General features: G+C 37.0%; 2 non-coding genes and 2 pseudogenes across 2 annotated transcripts; all 4 read right to left on the reverse strand.

The window, feature by feature from the left end:
- Positions 1–1,080: 1,080 nt before the first annotated feature.
- LOC118023234 lies at positions 1,081–1,156 on the reverse strand (annotated as a pseudogene).
- A 1,471-nt stretch (positions 1,157–2,627) lies between these two features.
- Positions 2,628–2,704, reverse strand: LOC118023238. The gene has a single exon (XR_004682708.1). It is a non-coding gene; the product is annotated as a small nucleolar RNA SNORD115 (small nucleolar RNA).
- Positions 2,705–4,035: 1,331 nt separating this feature from the next.
- Positions 4,036–4,099, reverse strand: LOC118023239 (annotated as a pseudogene).
- Positions 4,100–5,386: 1,287 nt separating this feature from the next.
- On the reverse strand, positions 5,387–5,467 carry LOC118023236. Its single transcript, XR_004682706.1, has one exon. It is a non-coding gene; the product is annotated as a small nucleolar RNA SNORD115 (small nucleolar RNA).
- Between the last annotated feature and the right edge of the window lie 14,119 nt (positions 5,468–19,586).

The raw sequence follows: 19,586 nt of genomic DNA on the forward strand, positions 1-19,586 counted from the left end.
TAAATGAGTAAACCTATTTGTCTTAAAAGTGATTTTTCAATCTTCCAATTATTTATTTGGAATTTGTCTTTCAGCAAAGGCAGCCAGTTATCTATAAATAATGGGTTGGTATATCTCTTGCCAGCAGGACTTACAAAAAGGCCCAATGTGAAAATCAAGTACAAGGTTATTCATTATTTTATCCAATTTCAACCTGGGCACATATATTACTGAAAGTTACATTCTTACCCTAATTATGAGGGTCCTTAAGTTATGAGAAGTTAATCAGAGATAAAAGAATAATCCAGTGCTCTTAAATACTGTACTAATATTATAGAAAAGAAATTGTTGGTCTATTTGTGTATTTTTTTTAAAGATTTTATTTATTTATTTGAGACAGAGAGAATGAGAGACAGAGAGCATGAGAGGGAGGAGGGTCAGAGGGAGAAGCAGACTCCCCACTGAGCAGGGGGAGCCCGATGCGGGACTTGATCCCAGGACTCCAGGATCATGACCTGAGCCGAAGGCAGTCGCCTAACCAACTGAGCCACCCAGGCGCCCCTATTTGTGTATTTAAACCCTACTGAATATAGTGGATTGAACATAATTCCAATGTATCATAACATTTTCAGCATTCAATTAACTCAATTTCAGGTAAAAAGTAAAGATTTTTTTTTTTAAATAAGGATAGCATCAGATATGTTAATTTATCATTGAGAAAAATGATCTATAATGCTGTTCATGTTTCCGGAATGAGTAAGTCTAATTGTTATAGAAGTGAGTCTTCACTAGCCTAATAGTCTCTTTGGATTTTTCAGTTAGCAAAGGCACCACTGACTTGTAATAAATAGGATAGTGCTAGTAAGATTTACTGAAAAACTCAATGAAAGAAGAACCAAGGTCTCAGTACCAAATGTCAAAAAAGAGGAATTATAGATATTTAACACATAAACAATCAGAATTTATAGTTCACTTAGTAATGCATAGATAGAAATGTACAAAGAAGCTTCACACAGAGATTTTAATGAGGTCCCAAATTACAATCCTATCAAAGGAAACTAAGGAATCCAAACTTCTTGTCACATGATTGTTACCTATGCTGGGCTTCAGCATAATCCAACTGAGCTTGATTTTTGTGTTTTCACTTCTGTTCAAGACATTAACTCATTATTGACCCAAGCCATCACATTTGTATGCATACGTACAGTTAGACTTAATATAATTACCAGAGATAGCTTCCTTAAACACTAGTGCTAAAGTGGATTAAATGCAGACACTAGGGTGGTATAAACTGCCCCATGGACAACAGGGCAAAGAGTGTTCCTTGTTGGTAGTATTTCTCTAAGAGGACAAGAGTGGAACTATAGTTAAAAAGAAGAATTGCATCTTTTATGTGTGTATGGCTCCTGCTTGGTCTTTCTTTTTTAAAAGATTTTATTTATTTATTTGAGAGAGTGAGTACATGAGAGAGAGAGGGAGCGAGAGCATGTGCAGGGGGCGGGGTGAGGGGGAGGCTCAGTGGGAGAGGTAGAAGCAGGCTCCCTGCTGAGTGAGGAGCCTGATATGGGGCTTGATCCTAGGACCCTGAGATCCTGACCTGAACTGAAAGCAGATGCTTAACTGACTGAGCCACCCAGGCACTCCCTGCTTGGTCTTTAATTTCTATATGATTGATATATTTGCTACACAAAATATGACCCATAACTTAAGCTGTGGACCAATAATTAGCCACATATGTTAAGAACCAAGAATATAGATTTATGTTGAAAATCTGAGAAGAAATTATTATCTGACAGAAACAAAAGCTTCTCATTACCATATTTTCACTAAATATACAGAGACCCATATCAGTAACAACTGGCATCATACATAGCATATACATTCTTTTACAATAAATGTAATAAAACCACATGAAACTCAGAATATGGAAATAAGATTTCAGACCACCTGTAATTGTATTCAATTTCACAAATCAAAGGCAAACTGCACATGAATCTCAAACTATTTCCCATAATTGCCAAAAATCTTTCAGCTGTGATTAGTATCTGAATGATCCACAAACATCATAATACCATAGCAACCAAAAAATAGAATAATATAAATAAATCATTTATTTGTGCATTTATAGCAAATGAATATTTTACTAAAGAGATGATTGTAATAAATTACAAAACTTTTCATCTCTAAAACACAGTTAGGATTTAAAAGTAAGTCTTTAATGAGGATCCCATTAAGCAAATCAGTCACTCATTGGGAAGAATAGGTATTATTTACTCATTTTGCATGAATGAGTGGATTTAATTATTTTAAAGGACAGACCACTAGTCAAATGGCCTATTTGCAATTTTTTAATCACCAAAGGTAGAACTTACATCTTTTCCATGGAATGGCACATCTCTTGCTGGTTGGATATTCTGAAGCCCATGCTGAGGAAAAAATAAACCAAGATATCAACTCTAACAATGTATAAATATTAAGAATATAGACACTAAAATAAAAAATTGTTTTAAAAACTTATCTTAGAAACAGATAAAGATGGATAAAACAGGATTCCCCAAAAGGGTTTCTTTCTACAAATTCCTGAATAGAATACCCCAGAAAATTTTAATGACTGCTTACACCTTGTTGCAAGGATTGTCACTTCTTTTGGGCCTTAGAATAATACTACTGAGCATAATTTTTACATCATTACATCTCCTCAAGACACTTTTCACATACACATCCACTTTTGTCTTGTAAACACCAGAATGGCATCCTTAAACTGTAATTCAAAAGGGACAGGAGACCACTTAGATTCACTATACTATACTTGGATGGTAGCACTTGTCTCAGTGTAACATGCCAAAGAGTGCTCTTCCTCAATAGTCCTTATCTAGGAAGATAGAAGTAAGATAGTAGTTCAAAATCAGAAATATGTGTGTGTATGGCTTATACATACTATTTATTAGTGGAGAGATGGTTTATACCATCACAAAGACACATTACTAAGGCTCTAAATAATTGATTCATCAACATTAAGACAAAGCATACAGTTTTCTTGACATTGGATACCCTGTAATATCACATGTCATACCATAGAGTAAACATGAGTAAAAATGTTCCATTATTTAAATAAAATTTCAGTAAACAATAAACATTTTTGAAGAAGATGTCATCAAATAGGTCATTAACTCACTGAGAAGAACCCATAATAGGGTTCATGATGACTGAATTGGTGAACTTAGTCATTTCAAAGTCCATATCAGGAACAACTGTCATCATTTATAGCATACATTTTTATTTTTCTGAAAACAATGGGGTCACATGATACCCATAAGATAAAGTTTAGTCATCAAATTATCCAATTTAAGTTTTATAGGTATCAATTTGGTCATCAAATTATTCAATTTAAGTTTAAGAGGCAAAGCACATTACTGAATCTCACAATCTCCTCTATTAGCACAGTACTGCAGTTATGGGAAAGTTTATGAGAAACCAAAGCAACATTAGAATCCCATAATAATAGAGCAAATTTTTTTCTAGACATTTATTTACACCTAAATGAATATTGCATTTTGGACTAGGTAACAAAAAATCAAACAATTGTTCAACATTCAATTATCTGAAGTTCATATAAAAATTACATATTTTGTTAAGAGGATCATATCAAGAAGAAAAAAAAACATATTGATATTCAGTTTTCCTGAGTGAATAAAACTGCCTTAGGTGTAAATCTTCACTAGTTCAATGTTTATATGAAATATGTATGTCAAAAGAAGCCACTGATCTCTTATAATGGAATGTTATATTTCTTGAAATCAAGTCTTACTGAAACAAAAATGAGATAAAAAGAGCTAAGAAATGAAATCTGAAAATGCCATAGTTTTAGAAAATGCAAATATCTGAAACAAAGCTTAAGGAATAAGAGATGTTTGTTTATTTATAGGTACATAGATAATGTTGGGCAAACAAGTTATTCATGAAATTTTATTATATCAAATTCAAGATAAAATTCTCCTAGAAGGGAAATAAAGAGTTACTATTATCTGTCCCAGAATTGTCATTGAATTCTAGCTTGTTTAATTCTATTGAGCATAACTTTTAAGTTATTTCTCTTCAAGACAATTTAAGGTCCCATCATTGTCAAAAGCCATGACACTTCCCATGCATACACAAACTTGGACCTGATTACCTTACCAGCAAGTCTTAAAACCCTGGTGCTAAAGTGAATTGGAGTTAGCGTGTACTTATTACATGATCCTTGGGTGATATCAATTGCTCCAGTCACAACATGCCGCAGAATGTTTTTCCATATCATTATCTAAGAGGACAAAAACCAGAACTGTTATTAAAGGGAGAACTACCTCTCTCTGGTGCATATGGGTTGTGCATGTTTTTCATTAAATGAGAAAAATGTTAGTACTAAAAAAAAAACCCACCTCATTTCAGAGTTTAGTTCATTGATTAACAAAAATTAATGAGTATGAAACTTACAGGTCACTTGACTTTGGAGAAGCAATCCAGTGTCTTTATGTAGAGTCAAGAGAATTTCATTGATCATCCCTTGTCTATATAGTCAAGAAAGTCATAACACTAACATCTGACATGGTTTATTGTATATGAAAGCTCATAAAGCACTGACACTCTTAAAACCACATAAATCTCAGGATTTGGATATCAGATATTAGGGCACATGGAATTGAATGTATTGTATTCATTAGCTCAGGAAACCCATATACAGGTTTCTTTATCAATGGATTCCATCTTAACAGATATGGGCAAAGCAAATTACCACATCTTACATTATTTTTTTCATTGTCAGAGACCTTCAGTAACCCCAAAGCAGCCTAACATCATTAGAAACTTATAGCATCAATCATGAAAATTAGTCTATTTGTTTATATATTCAAATATATATCTCACACTGGATTGAATACCAAAGAATGAAAAAATCCCTCATTGTTAAAAACACTAAGTTCAGGTAAAAATTAAAGATATTTTCTTGGGATCAAATCAAGTAGTTCAGTCATACATTGAGTAGGAAAACATATGGATATTTAAGTTACTCAAATGAGTAAATCTAACTGCCTTAGATTGAAACTTTATAAGCCTGAAAGTCTACTTGGAAGGTATTTATGACCAAGACTAACACATCTCATCAATTTAATGATGGATATCTTGTGAAACATCTTACCAAAAGAAACAATAAGAGAAAAAGAGTTAAGGTGAGCCCCAAATGTGTCAAATTATTAGAACTTATCGACCATTGAAAAAAATGAAAAGGATGAGTTATTGTGTAATTTGAAGAGGATAGGTTTAGAAATTATAAGTTTCCTTTAAGTGATTTGCTGATAAATAAAAAATACAATACCTGTAGAAGAAAAACAAGTATCCTTAAAATTCTGTCTCAGGATTGTAAACCTAGAGTGAGCCTCAGTGTAATGCCATTGAACATGACTTTTAGGTAAACAAATCTTTTCAATACAACATGAGGTTTCAAAATTGATGCAGCACAGGATTCCCCAAGCATATGTATACTTGAACCTAACTATGCTTACCAAAGATGGATACAGGAAACTATGAAGCCAAGGTGATTAGGAGTTTCATTGTATTGCATGTTGGACTCCTGGATGTTACAGATTGCCCCAGCGACAGTGAGACCAACAGGGTTCTTCCTCTGGAGTCATAATCTAGGTAGACAGGAATAACAATGCTGTCAAAACAAAGCACTTCATCTCTCATGCGCATGGGGCTCATGCATGCTTCTCTATAATGGACCAATATAATCATTTCTGCAAAAATGACCCATTACATAGACTATTTGACATTAATTCACCAAACAAAAGTTTGACAAAGCATATAAGTTTCTTGACTTTGGAAAACTAATTAGGCGATGTCATGTTGAAATAAGAGCATCTCATTGATCATTTTTGGCATATTTGATCAAGGAGCCATATCAGCAACACTTGACATGGTCCATTGCATTTCAACTTGGATAAAATGAAACAACAGGGATGCCTAGGTGACTCAGCTGGTTAAGGATCGGCCTTTGGCTCAGGCCATGATCCCAGTGTCCTGGGATTGAGTCCCACATTGGGCTCCTTGCTCAGTCAGGAGGCTGCTTCTCCCTCTGCCTGCTGCTCACCCCTGTTTGTGCTCTCTCTCTCTAACAAATAAATAAAATCTTAAAAAAATGAAACAATAAATCCACATGAAACTTATTTTTAGAAAACAAGATAACAATAACCACAATTGTGTTTTTCTTTAATCTTTCAACCAATTTATGGGAATTTTCAGCTGTGGCTGATAAACCATTGTTTTTATGTTAACAGTCCTCATCCATGTCCCACCATCACCACAAAAACATAATAATTGGGATGAATATGTCTACTCCTATACTCATGTATAAGATTATGAATGTTGGAGATAATACCAAGGCTCAGAAAATTTATTAAACCCATGACTAGCAATGAAATTAAATCAGTAGCAAAAAATCTCCCAAGAAACAAGAGTATAGGGCTGGATGGCTTCCCAGAGGAATTCTACCAAACTTTAAAGAATTAATACCTATTCTTCTGACATAGAAATGGAAGGAAAACTTCCAAACTCATTCTATGAGGCCAGAATTACCTTGATTCCAAAACTGAGACCCCACAAAAAAAGAGAATTATAGAACAATATCTGATGAACATGGATGCAAAAAATCTCAACACGATACCAGCAAATCAAACCCAACAGTACATTAAACAAATTACTCACCATGGCACCTGGGTGGCTCAGTTGGTTAAGCATCTGATTCTTGGTTTTGGCTCAGGTCATGATCTCAGAGTCATGAGATCAAGCCCCATGCTGGGCTCTGCACTCACCATGGAGTCTGCTTGGGATTCTTTCCCCCTTCCTTTTCCTCTCCCTCCCCTCTGCTCGCCCCCTGCTCTCTCTCTCTCTCAAAATAAATAAATGAATAAAATCTTTAAAAAAATTATTCACTACGATTAAATGGGATTTATTCCTGGGTTCTAGGGTGGTTCAATATTTGCAAATCAGTCAATGTGAAACATCACATTCAAAAAGAAAGTAAAAGAGCCCTATGATCCTCTCAATAAATGCAGAAACAACATTTGACAAAATACAGCATCCATTCTTGTAAAAACCCTCAACAAAGTAGGAATCCTGGACATACCTCAACATCATAAAGTCCATAAATGGAAGACCCACAACTAATATAATTTCAATGGGGAAAAACAGAGCTTTTCCTCTATGGTCAGGAGCAAGATGGATGTTCACTTTCACCATTGTTATGTAACATAGTATTGGAAATCATAGCCTCAGCAATCAGACAACAAAAAGAAATAAAAGGCATTCAAATTGGCAAAGAAGAAGTAAAAGATTCAGTATTTGCAGATGACATGATACTTTATATAGAAAACCTGAAAGCCAAAAACCTACTAGAACTGATACATGAATTTAGTAAAGTCAAAGGATGCAAAATCAATGTACAGAAATCTGTTGCATTTCTATACACCAATAATGAAGCAGCAGGAAAAGAAACCAAGGAATTGATCCCATTTGCAATTTCACCAAAAACAAACAATAAGATACCTAGGAATAAACCAAGGAAGTAAAAGATATGTACCCTGAAAACTATAGACACTTCTGAAAGAAACTGAGGAAGACACAAACAAATGGAAAAAAAAAATTCCATGCTCATGGATTGGAAGAACAAATATGAAAAAGATGGGAAAAGATGGTCTCTTCAACAAATGGTGTTGGGAAAATCGGACAGCAACATGCAAAAGAATGAAACCTGGCCACTTTCTTACACCATACACAAAAATAAATTCAATTTGTGTGAAAGACCTAGATGTGAGGCAGGAAAGCATTAAAATCCTAGAGAACACAGGCACTAACCCCTTTGACATTGTCTGTAGCAACTTCTTACTAGATAGGTCGCTTTTTTGTAGTTTCAAATTTTTATTTAAATTCTAGTTAGTTAATACATAAATAAAAGAAACAATAAGAGAAAAAGAGTTAAGGTGAGCCCCTTATATGATCCTCTCAATAGATGCAGAAAAAGCATTCAACAAAATACAACATCGTTTTTTGAGTAAAACTTCAAATTGTAGGGATAGGTGCACACCTTAATATCATAAAAGCCATCTATGAAAAACCCACAGCGAATATCATACTCAATGGGGAAAAACTGAGAGGTTGTCCTCTAAGGTCAGGAATACGGCAGGGATGTCCACTATCACCACTGCTGTTCAACATAGTACTAGAAGTCCTAGCCTCAGCAATCAGACAACAAAAAGAAATAAAAGGCATCTGAATTGGCAAAGAAGAAGTGAAACTCTCACTTTTTGCAGATGATATAATACTTTATGTGGAAAACCCAAAAGACTCCACCACAAAACTGCTAGAACTCATACAGGAATTCAGTAAAGTGGCAGGATAGAAAATCAATGCACAGAAATCAGTTGCATTTCTATACACCAACAACAAGACAGAAGAAAGAGAAATTAAGGAGTTGATCCCATTTACAATTGCACCCAAAACCATAAGATACTTAGGAACAAATCTAACCGAAGAGGCAAAGGATCTGAGCTCAGAAAACTATAGAATACTCATGAAAAAAATGAGGAAGACACAAGAAATGGAAAAACGTTCCATACTCATGGATTGGAAGAACAAATATTGTGAAAATGTCTATGCTACCTAGAGCAATCTACACATTTAATGCAATCCCTATCAAAATACCATCCACTTTTTTCAGAGAAATGGAACAAATAATCCTAAAATTTGTATGGAACCAGAAAAGATCCCGAATAGCCAGAGGAATGTTGAGAAAGAAAACAAAGCTGGTGGCGTCACAATTCTGGACTCAAGTTATATGACAAAGCTGTAGTGATCAAGACAGTATGGTTCTGGCACAAAAACAGACACATAGATCAATGGAACAGAATAGAGAGCCCAGAAATGGACCCTCAACACTATGGTCAACTAATCTTCGACAAAGCAGGAAAGAATGTCCAATGGAAAAAAGACAGTCTCTTCAACAAATGGTGTTGGGAAAATTGGACAGCCACATGCAGAAGAATGAAACTGGACCAATTCTTTACACCCACAAAAATAGACTCATAATGGATGAAAGACCTATATGTGAGACAGGAATCCATCAAAATCCTAGAGGAGAACACAGGCAGCAACCTTTTCGACTCAGCCACAACTTCTTCCTAGAAACATCGCCAAAGGCAAGGGAAGCAAGGGCAAAAATGAACTATTGGAACTTCATCAAGATAAAAAGCTTTTGCACAGCAAAGGAAACTGTCAACAAAACCAGAAGACAACCGACAGAATGGGAGAAGATATTTGCAAATGACATACCAGATAAAGGGCTAGTATCCAAAATCTATGAAGAATTTATCAAATTCAACACTCAAAGAACAAATAATCCAGTCAAGAAATGGGCAGAAGAGATGAACAGACATTTCTGCAAAGAAGACATCCAAATGGCCAACAGACACATGAAAAAGTGCTCAACATCACATGGCATCGGGGAAATCCAAATCAAAACTTCAATGAGATACCACCACACACCAGTCAGAATGGCTAAAATTGGGCGCCTGGGTGGCTCAGTTGGTTAAGCGACTGCCTTCGGTTCAGGTCATGATCCTGGAGTCCCGGGATTGAGTCCCATATCAGGCTCCTTGCTCAGCAGGGGGTCTGCTTCTCCCTCTGACCCTCCCCCTTCTCATGTGCTCTCTCTCTCATTCTCTCTCTCAAATAAATAAAATAAAATCTTAAAAAAAAAAGAATGGCTAAAATTAACAAGTCAGGAAATGACAGATGTTGGCGAGGATGCGGAGAAAGGGGACCTTCCTCTACTGTTGGTGGGAATGCAAGCTGGTGCAACCACTCTGGAAAACAGTATGGAGGTTCCTCAAAAAGTTGAAAATAGAGCTACCCTATGACCCAGCAATTGCACTACTGGGTATTTACCCCAAAGATACAAAAGTAGGGATCAGAAAGGGTACGTGCACCCCTATGTTTATAGCAGCAATGTCCACAATAACCAAACTGTGGAAAGAGCCAAGATGTCCATCAACAGATGAATGGATAAAGAAGAGGTGGTATATATATACAAAGATACAAATGTAGTGATCCGAAGGGGCACATGAACCCCAATGTTTATAGCAGCAATGAACTATGGAAAGAGCCTAGATGTCCATCAACAGATGAACGGATAAAGAAGATATTGTGTATATATATACAGTGGAATATTATGCCACCATTAAAAAAATGAAATCTTGCCATTTGCAACATGGATGGAACTAGAGGGTATTATGCTAAGCAAAATAAGTCAATCAGAGAAAGACAAGTATATGATCTCACTGATATGAGGAATTTGAGAAACAAGACAGAGGATCATAGGGGGAGGGAGGGGAACATGAAACAAGATGAAACCAGAGAGGGAGACAAACTATAAGAGACTCTTAATCTCAGGAAACAAACAGGATTGCTGGACTGGAAAGGGGTGGGAGGGATGGGGTGGCTGGGTGATGGACATTGGGGAGTGTATGTACTATGGGAGCACTGTGAATTGTGTAAGACTGATGAATCACAGATCTGTATCCCTGAAACAAATAACACATTATATGTTAATAAATTTTTTTTTTAAATTCTAGTTAGTTAATATATAGTGTAATATTGGTCTCAGGAGTAACATTAATGATTCATAACTTACATATAACACTGAGGGCTCATCATAACAAATGCCCTCCTTAATACCCATTTAACCCTTCCCCCACCCACGTCCCTCCATCAACCCTCAGTTTGTTCTCTATCATTAAGATTCTTTTATGGCATGCTTCCTTCTCTCTTTTTTTCTCCTTTGCAAATGGTTATCTGTTCGGTTTCTTAAATAGCACATACGAGTGAAATCATATGGTATTTGTCTTTCTCTAAGACAGTGCAATTGCTGGGTCATATGGTACTTCTATTCTGAACATTTTGAGGAACCTCATACTGTTTTCCAGAGTGTCTGCACCAGTTTGCATTCCCACCAACAGTGTAAGAGGGTTCCCCTTTCTCTGCATCCTTGCCGACATCTATTATTTCCTGTGTTATTAATTTTAGCCATTCTGACAGACGTGAGGTGGTAGCTCATTGTGGTTTTGATTTGTATTTCCCTGATGATGAATGATGATGAACATCTTTTCATTTGTCTGTTAGTCATCTGCATGTCTTTTTTGGAAAAGTGTCTATTCATGATTTCTGTTTCTTAACTGGATTTTTTTTTTTTTGTATGTTGAGTTTGATAAGTTCTTTGTAGATTTTGAATATAAACCCCTTATCAGATAGGTCATTTGCAAATATCTTCTCCCATTCTGTAGGTTGCCTTTAGTTTTGTTAATTGTTTCCTATGCTGTGTAGAAGCATTTTAACTTGATGAAGTCCCAACAGTTTATTTTTGCTTTTGTTTCCCCCTTCTCCAGAGGCATATCTAGTCAGAAGTTGCTATAGCCAATGCCAAAGAGGTTTCTGCCTGTGTTCTCCTTTAGGATTTTGGTTTCCTGTCTCACATTTAGGTTTTTCATCCATTTTGATTTTATTTTTGTGTGTGGTGTAAGAAAGTGGTTCAGTTTCATTCTTCTGCATGTGGCTGTCCAGTTTTCCCAACACCATTTGTTGAAGAGACTGTCTTTTTTTCATTGGATATTCATTCCTACTTTGTCGAAGATTAGTTGACCATAGAAGTGAGGGTCCATTTCTGGGCTCTCTATTCTGTTCCATTGATCTATGTGTCTGTTTTTGTGCCAGAACCATACTGTCTTGATCACTACAGCTTTGTCATATAACTTGAAGTCCAGAATTGTGATGCCACCAGCTTTGCTTTTCATTTTCAAGATTGGTTTGGCTAGTCAAGGTCTTTTGTGGTTCCATACAAATTTTAGGATTCTTTTCCTTTTTTAAAATTTAAAATCAATTTAATTAACATATAGTGTATTATTAGTTTCTGACATAGAGTTTGGTGATTCATCAGTTTCATATAACACCCAGCGCTCATTATAATCAGTGTGGATTGCTGGAGGGGAGGTGTGGGGGGAGGGGGTAACTGGGTGTTAGGATTCTTTTTCTAACTCTGTGAAAACTGCTGGTCATATTTTGATGGTGATTGCATTAAATGTGCAGATTCCTTTGGGTAATATAGACAATTTAAAAATATTTATTCTTCTAAACCATGAGCATGGAATGTTTTTCCATTTCTTTGTGTCATTGTCAATTTCTTTCATCAGTGGTTTATAGTTTTCAGAGTACGCATATTTTACCTCTTTGGTTGGGTTTATTCTTATGATTTTTGGTACAGTTGTAGATGGGATGGATTCATTGATTTCTCTTTCTGCTGTTTATTATTCATGTATAGTAAGGCAACAGATTTCTGTACATTGATTTTGTATCCTGTGACTTTACTGAATTTGTGTATCAATAATAGCAATTTTTTTGGTGGAGTTTTGGAATTTCTATATAGAGTATCATGTCATCTGCAAATATTGAAAGTTTTACTTCTTCCTTGGTGACTTGGATGCCTTTTATTTCTTTTTGTTTTCTGATTGCTTCCAGTATTATGTTTCATAACAGTGGTGAGACTGGATATCCCTGCCTTGTTCCTGATCATAGATTAAAGCTCTCAATTATTCCCCATTGAGGATCTTTTTTTTTTTAAAGATTTTATTTATTTATTTGACAGAGAGAGACACAGCGAGAGAGGGAACACAAGCAGGGGGAGTGGGAGAGGGAGAAGCAGGCTCCCCGCAGAGCAGGGAGCCCGATGCGGGACTCGATCCCAGGACCCTGGGATCATGACCTGAGCTGAAGGCAGTCGCTTAACCAACTGAGCCACCCAGGCGCCCTCCCCATTGAGGATCTTACCAGCGGGCTTTTCATTTATGGACTTTATTATGTTGAGGTATGTTCCCTCTAACTCTACTTTGTTGAGGTTTTTTTTTTTTTTTTTTTAATCAAGAATGGATGTTGTACTTTGCCAAAAGCTTTTTCTGCATCTACTGAGATCATATGGTTGTTATCCTTTCTTTTATTAATGTGGCGTATCATGTTGATTGATTTGTGAATAGTGATCCACTCTTGCAGCCCAGGCATAAATCACACTTGCTTATCTCAAATGATTCTTTTAATGTATTGTTGGATTCGATTTGCTAATATTTTACTTAGAATTCTTGCCTCCATGTTTACCAATGATATTGGCCTGTAGTTCTGGTTTTTAATGGAATCTTTATCTGGTTTTGTTATCAGTGTAATGTTGGCCTCATAGAATGAATTTTGAAGTTTTCCTTCCATTTCTATTTTTTTAAATATTTTGAGAAGAATACATATTAACTCTTCCTTAAATGTTCCATAGAATTCAACTGTGAAGACACATGGCTGTGAACTTTGTTTATTGGGAGAGTACTGATTACTGGTCCAATTTTTTTGCTGGTTATCCATCTGTTAAGGTTTTCTATTTCTTCCTGTTTCAGTTTTGGTGGTTTATATGTTTCTAGGAATTTATCCATTTCTTCCAGTTTGTCCAACTTGTTGCCATGTAGTTTTATATAATATCCTTTTATAATTGTTTATGTTTCTGTGGTGTTGGTTATTTCTCCTCTCTCATTTGTGATTTTACTTCTTGTGTCCATTTGCTTTTGTCTTTGATAAGTCTAAGAGTTTAATTTATTATTTTTTTTTCAAAGAACCTTCTCCAGGTTTCACTGATCTGTTGTTTTTTTTGTTTCTATATCATTTATTTCTGCTCTGGTCTTTATTATTTCCCTTCTGCTGGTTTTAGGCTTTAAAAAAATTCTTTTTGAGCTCCTTTAGGTGTGAGGTTAGGTTTTTTATTTGATATTTTTCTTGCTTCTTAATGTAGGCCTGAATTGCTATCTATGTCTTTTTAAGACCACTTTTGCTGCATCACAAAGATTTTGGACTGTTGTGATTTCATTTTCATTTGTTTCCATGTATTTTTTCTTCTTTGATTTCCTTGTTGATCAATTTGTTGTTTAGTAGCATTTTGCTTAACCTTCATGTATTTGCAGTCTTCTCCAGTTTTTTTCTTGTGGTTCAGTTCATGTTTCATAGCATCATATGAAACATATGAAAATATGCATGGTATGATCTCAGTCATTTTGTTCTTGTTGAGACCTGACTTATGAACTAGCATGTAACCTATCCTGGAGAATGTCCCATGTGCATCTGAAAAGAATGTGTATTCTGCCGCTTTGGGGTGGAATGTTCTGAATATATATGGTAAGTCTATTTGGTCCACATTCAAAACCATTGTTTCCTTGATGATTTTCTACTTAGATATCTGTTCATTGATGTAAGTGGGGTGTTTAAATCCCTTACTATTGGGGGGGCGGAGCAAGATGGTGGAGGAGTAGGAGACCTGGATTTCGTCTCCTCTCAGGAATTCAGCTGGGTAGGGATCAAACCATTCTGAACACCTACAAACTCAACAGGAGATCGAAGAAAAGAAGAGCAACAACTCTCTCATCAGAAAAGCGACCACTTTCTGGAAGGTAGGACGTGCAGAGAAGTGAATCCGAGGCAATATTTGGGAGGATAGACGGCGGGGGAGGGGCCTCCGTCAGCCGCTTCTGGCAAGTGATAGAACCTTGGAGCACAAAATCGGAACTTTTAAAAGTCTGCTCCGCTGAGGGACGTCACTCGGGTGGCTAAGCGGGGGGTGGAACCCTCCGGGACAGTGTGGTCTCAGGACCCTCGGGGTCACAGAAAGACCGGGGGTGCCTGAGTGTGACAGAGCTCCCAGGTAACGGAGCAGGGAAGCAGGCTGCAGAGGCGGAGCCCAGGCGCAGGCTCTCAGCTTGGGGTTGCCATAAACCGTGATCCGCAGCACAGTCGGGCCACTGCTCCTCCAGCAGGGACCCAACAAGCGGTAGATCCGGGGAGACTAACCTTCCTCCCCTGGGAGGAGCCGCACGGGAGTGCACCGCAGGGATCTGCTGGGTTTGGAGACAACACCTGGGGTCGGGTGCCAGAGATAGAAACGCGCGGTCACAGGCCGGGCGAGCACGGAGTGCGGCTGGAGACTGGGGAGACGGGAGTAACTGACAGCTTTTCTCTGGGGGCTCACTGAGGAGCAGGGCCCCGAGTTCTTGGCTCCTCCGGGGCAGAGATTGGGAGGCCGCCATTTTCACTCTCCGCCTCCAAAGCTGTACAGGAAGCTCGCAGGGAACAAAAGCTCTGGAGAGCAAACCCGAGCAGATTACTTAGCCTGGAGGGGGCAAGGGCGGGGCAATTCCACCTCCAGCAGAGACATTTGGAAACCACGGCAACAGGCCCCTCCCCAGAAGATCAGCGAGAACAGCCAGCCAAGACCAAGTTTACCGATCAATGAGAACGGCAGAACGCCAGCGCTAGGGGACTACTGCACATAGAATTCACGGCTTTTTTACCATGATTCTTTAGTCTTCTAAAGTTAATTTTTTTTTTAACTGTCTGTTTGTCTTTTTATTTCTTTTTGAATTTTTCTTTTCCCCTTTTTCAACCAACATCTTATCAATCCCTTTTAAAAAAAAAAACATTTTTATTTTTCATTTTTAGAGTCATATTCTATCCCTTAATAGTTACCCATATTTTTGGCTTATATATATAAGTTGTTCTCTCTTTAAAATTTTGAGATAGTTTCTTCTAACAGATTAAAATATACCCTAAATCTCTAGTATATGGTGTTTTCTATTCCCCTGCCTGATCACATCCTCTCCCTTTTTTTTCTTTTTTCTTTTTTAAATCCTCTTCTTTCTTTTTTCAAACAACTTCTTATCAATTCCTTTTATAAAATTTTTTATAATTTCCATTTTTACAGTCATATTCCATCCCTTCATCATATCAACCCTTATTTTTGTACATATGTAAGTTTTTCTTTCTTTAAAATTTTGGGAGACACTTTCTTCGAAAAGACCAAAATACACCCCAAATCTAGTGTGTGGCACTGATCTATACAACAGCCTGATCATATTTGATCACATTCTGTTTTTTGTTGTTGTTGTTGTTTTGTTTTGTTTGTTTTTTGTTTTTATCTTTATCTTTCTTTTTCTTTTTTCTCTCTTTTCCTTTCTTATCCCACTGCTTCAGGTCTTTTCTGATTTGTTTAGAGTATATTTTCTGGGGACGTGGTTACTCTGCTAGCATTTTCTTCTCTCATTAATCTATTCTCCTCTGCACAAAATGACAAGACGGAAAAAATCACCTCAACAAAAAGAACAAGAGGTAGTACCGACTGCCAGGGACCTACTCAATACAGACATTAGTACGATGTCAGATCTAGAGTTCAGAATCATCACTTTAAAGATACTAGCTGGGCTTGAAAAAAGTATGGAAGTTATTAGAGAAACCCTTTCTGGAGAAGTAAAAGACCTAAAATCCAACCAAGTAGAAATCAAAAAGGCTATTAATGAGGTGCAATAAAAAATGGGGGCGCTAAGTGCTAGAATAAATGAGGCAGAAGAGAGAATCACTAATATAGAAGATGAAATGATGGAAAATAAAGAAGCTGAGAAAAAGAGAGATAAACAATTACTGGATCACGAGGGCAGAATTCGAGAGATAAGCGATACTATAAGATGAAACAACATTAGAATAATTGGGATCCCAGAAGAAGAAAGAGAGAGAGGGGCAGAAGGTATAATGGAGCAAATTATAGCAGAGAACTTCCCTAATTTGGGGAAAGAAACAGGCATGAAAATCCAGGAAGCACAGAGAACCCCTCTCAAAATCAATAAAAATAGGTCAACACCCCGACATCTAATAGTAAAACTTACGAGTCTCATAGACAAAAAGAAAATCCTGAAAGCAGCTCGGGAGAAGAGATATGTAACCTACAATGGTAGAAACATTAGATTGGCAACAGACCTATCCACAGAGACCTGGCAGGCCAGAAAGGACTGGCAGGATATATTCCGAACACTAAATGAGAAAAATATGCAGCCAAGAATACTATATCCAGCTAGGCTGTCATTGAAAATTGAAGGAGAGATAAAAAGCTTCCAGGACAAACAAAAACTAAAGGAATTTGCAAACACAAAACCAGCCCTACAGGAAATCTTGAAAGGGGTCCTCTAAGCAAAGAGAGAGCCTAAAAGCAACATAGACCAGAAAGGAACACAGACAATATACGGTAACAGTCACCTTACAGGCAATACAATGGCACTAAATTCCTATCTTTCAAGAGTTACCCTGAATGTAAATGGGCTAAATGCCCCAATCAAAAGACACAGGCTAACAGACTGGATTAAAAAACAAGACCTATCAATATGCTGTCTGCAAGAGACTCATTTTAGACCCAAAGACACCCCCAGATTGAAAGTGAGGGGGTGAAAAACCATTTACCATGCTAATGGACACCCAAAGAAAGCTGGGGTGGCAATCTTTATATCAGACAAATTAGATTTTAAACCAAAGACTGTAATAAGAGATGAGGAAGGACACTATATCATACTTAAAGGATCTATCCAACAAGAAGATCTAATAATTGTAAATATCTATGCCCCTAACATGGGAGCAGCCAATAATATAAGGCAATTAATAAGAAAAGCAAAGAAACACATCGACAACAATACAATAATAGTGGGGGACTTTAACATCCCCTTCACTGAAATGGACAGATCGTCTAAGCAAAAGATCAACAAGGAAATAAAGACTTTAAATGATACACTGGACCAAATGGACTTCACAGACATATTCAGAACATTCCATCCCAAAGCAACGGAATACACATTCTCTCTAGTGCCCATGGAACATTCTCCAGAATAGATCACATCCTAGGTCATAAATCAGGTCTCAACTGGTACCAAAAGATTGGGATCATTCCCTGCCTATTTTCAGACCACAGTGCTTTGAAACTAGAACTCAATCACAAGAGGAAAGTCGGAAAGAACTCAAATTCATGGAGGCTAAAGAGCATCCTACTGAGGAATGAATGGGTCAACCAGGAAATTAAAGAAGAATTAAAAAAATGCATGGAAACCAATGAAAATGAAAACACAACTGTTCAAAATCTTTGGGATGCAGCAAAGGCAGTCCTAAGAGGAAAGTATATAGCAATACAAGCCTTTCTCAAGAAACAAGAAAGGTCTCAAGTACACAACCTAACTCTACACCTAAAGGAGCTGGAGAAAGAACAGCAAATAAAGCCTAAACCCAGCAGGAGAAGAGAAATAATAAAGATCAGAGCCGAAATCAATGAAATAGAAACTAAAAGAACAGTAGAACAGATCAACGAAACTAGGAGCTGGTTCTTTGAAAGAATTAACAAGATTGATAAACCCCTGGCCAGACTTATCAAAAAGAGAAGAGAAATGACCCAAATCAACATAATCATGAATGAAAGAGGAGAGATGACATCCAACACCAAAGAAATACAAACAATTATAAGAACATATTATGAGCAACTCTATGCCAGCAAATTAGATAACCTGGAAGAGATGGATACATTCCTAGAGATGTATCAACTACCAAAACTGAACCAGGATGAAATAGAAAACCTGAACAGACCTATAACCACTAAGGAAATTGAAGCAGTCATCAAAAATCTCCCAATAAACAAAAGCCCAGGGCCAGATGGCTTCCCAGGAGAATTCTACCAAACATTTCAGGAAGAATTAATACCTATTCTTCTGAAACTGTTCCAAAAAATAGGAACGGAAGGAAAACTTCCAAACTCATTTTATGAGGCCAGCATTACCTTGATCCCAAAACGAGACAAAGACCCCATCAAAAAGGAGAATTACAGACCAATATCCCTGATGAACATGGATGGAAAAATTCTCACCAAAATACTAGCCAATAGGATCCAACAGTACATTAAAAGGATTTTTCACCATGACCAAGTGGGATTTATCCCTGGGCTGCAAGGTTGGTTCAACATCCGCAAATCAATCAATGTGATACAATACATTAACAAAAGAACAAGAATCATATGATCCTCTCAACAGATGCAGAAAAATCTTTTGACAAAGTACAGCATCCTTTCTTGATCAAAACTTCAGAGTATAGGGATCGAGGGTACATACCTCAATATCATAAAAGCCATCTATGAAAAACCTACGGCGAATATCATTCTCAATGGGGAAAAACTGAGAGCTTTCCCCCTAAGGTCAGGAACGCGGCAGGGATGTCCACTATCACCACTGCTATTCAACATAGTATTAGAAGTCCTAGCCACAGCAATCAGACAACAAAAAGAAATCAAAGGCCTCCAAATTGGCAAAGAAGAAGTCAAACTCTCACTCTTTGCAGATGATATGATACTTTATGTGGAAAACCCAAAAGACTCCACCCCAAAACTGCTAGAACTCATACAGGAATTCAGTCAAGTGGCAGGATATAAAATCAATGCACAAAAGTCAGTGGCATTCCTATACACCAACAACAAGACAGAAGAAAGAGAAATTAAGGAGTCGATCCCATTTACAATTGCACCCAAAACCATAAGATACCTAGGAATAAATCTAACCACAGAGACAAAGGATCTGTACTCAGAAAACTATAAAATACTCATGAAAGAAATTGAGGAAGACACACAAAAAATGGAAAAACGTTCCATGCTCATGGAT

The sequence above is a fragment of the Mirounga leonina genome, unplaced genomic scaffold (genome assembly GCF_011800145.1).
Source record: "Mirounga leonina isolate KUSES-001 unplaced genomic scaffold, KU_Mleo_1.0 Mir_178, whole genome shotgun sequence".
NCBI lineage: Eukaryota > Metazoa > Chordata > Mammalia > Carnivora > Phocidae > Mirounga > Mirounga leonina.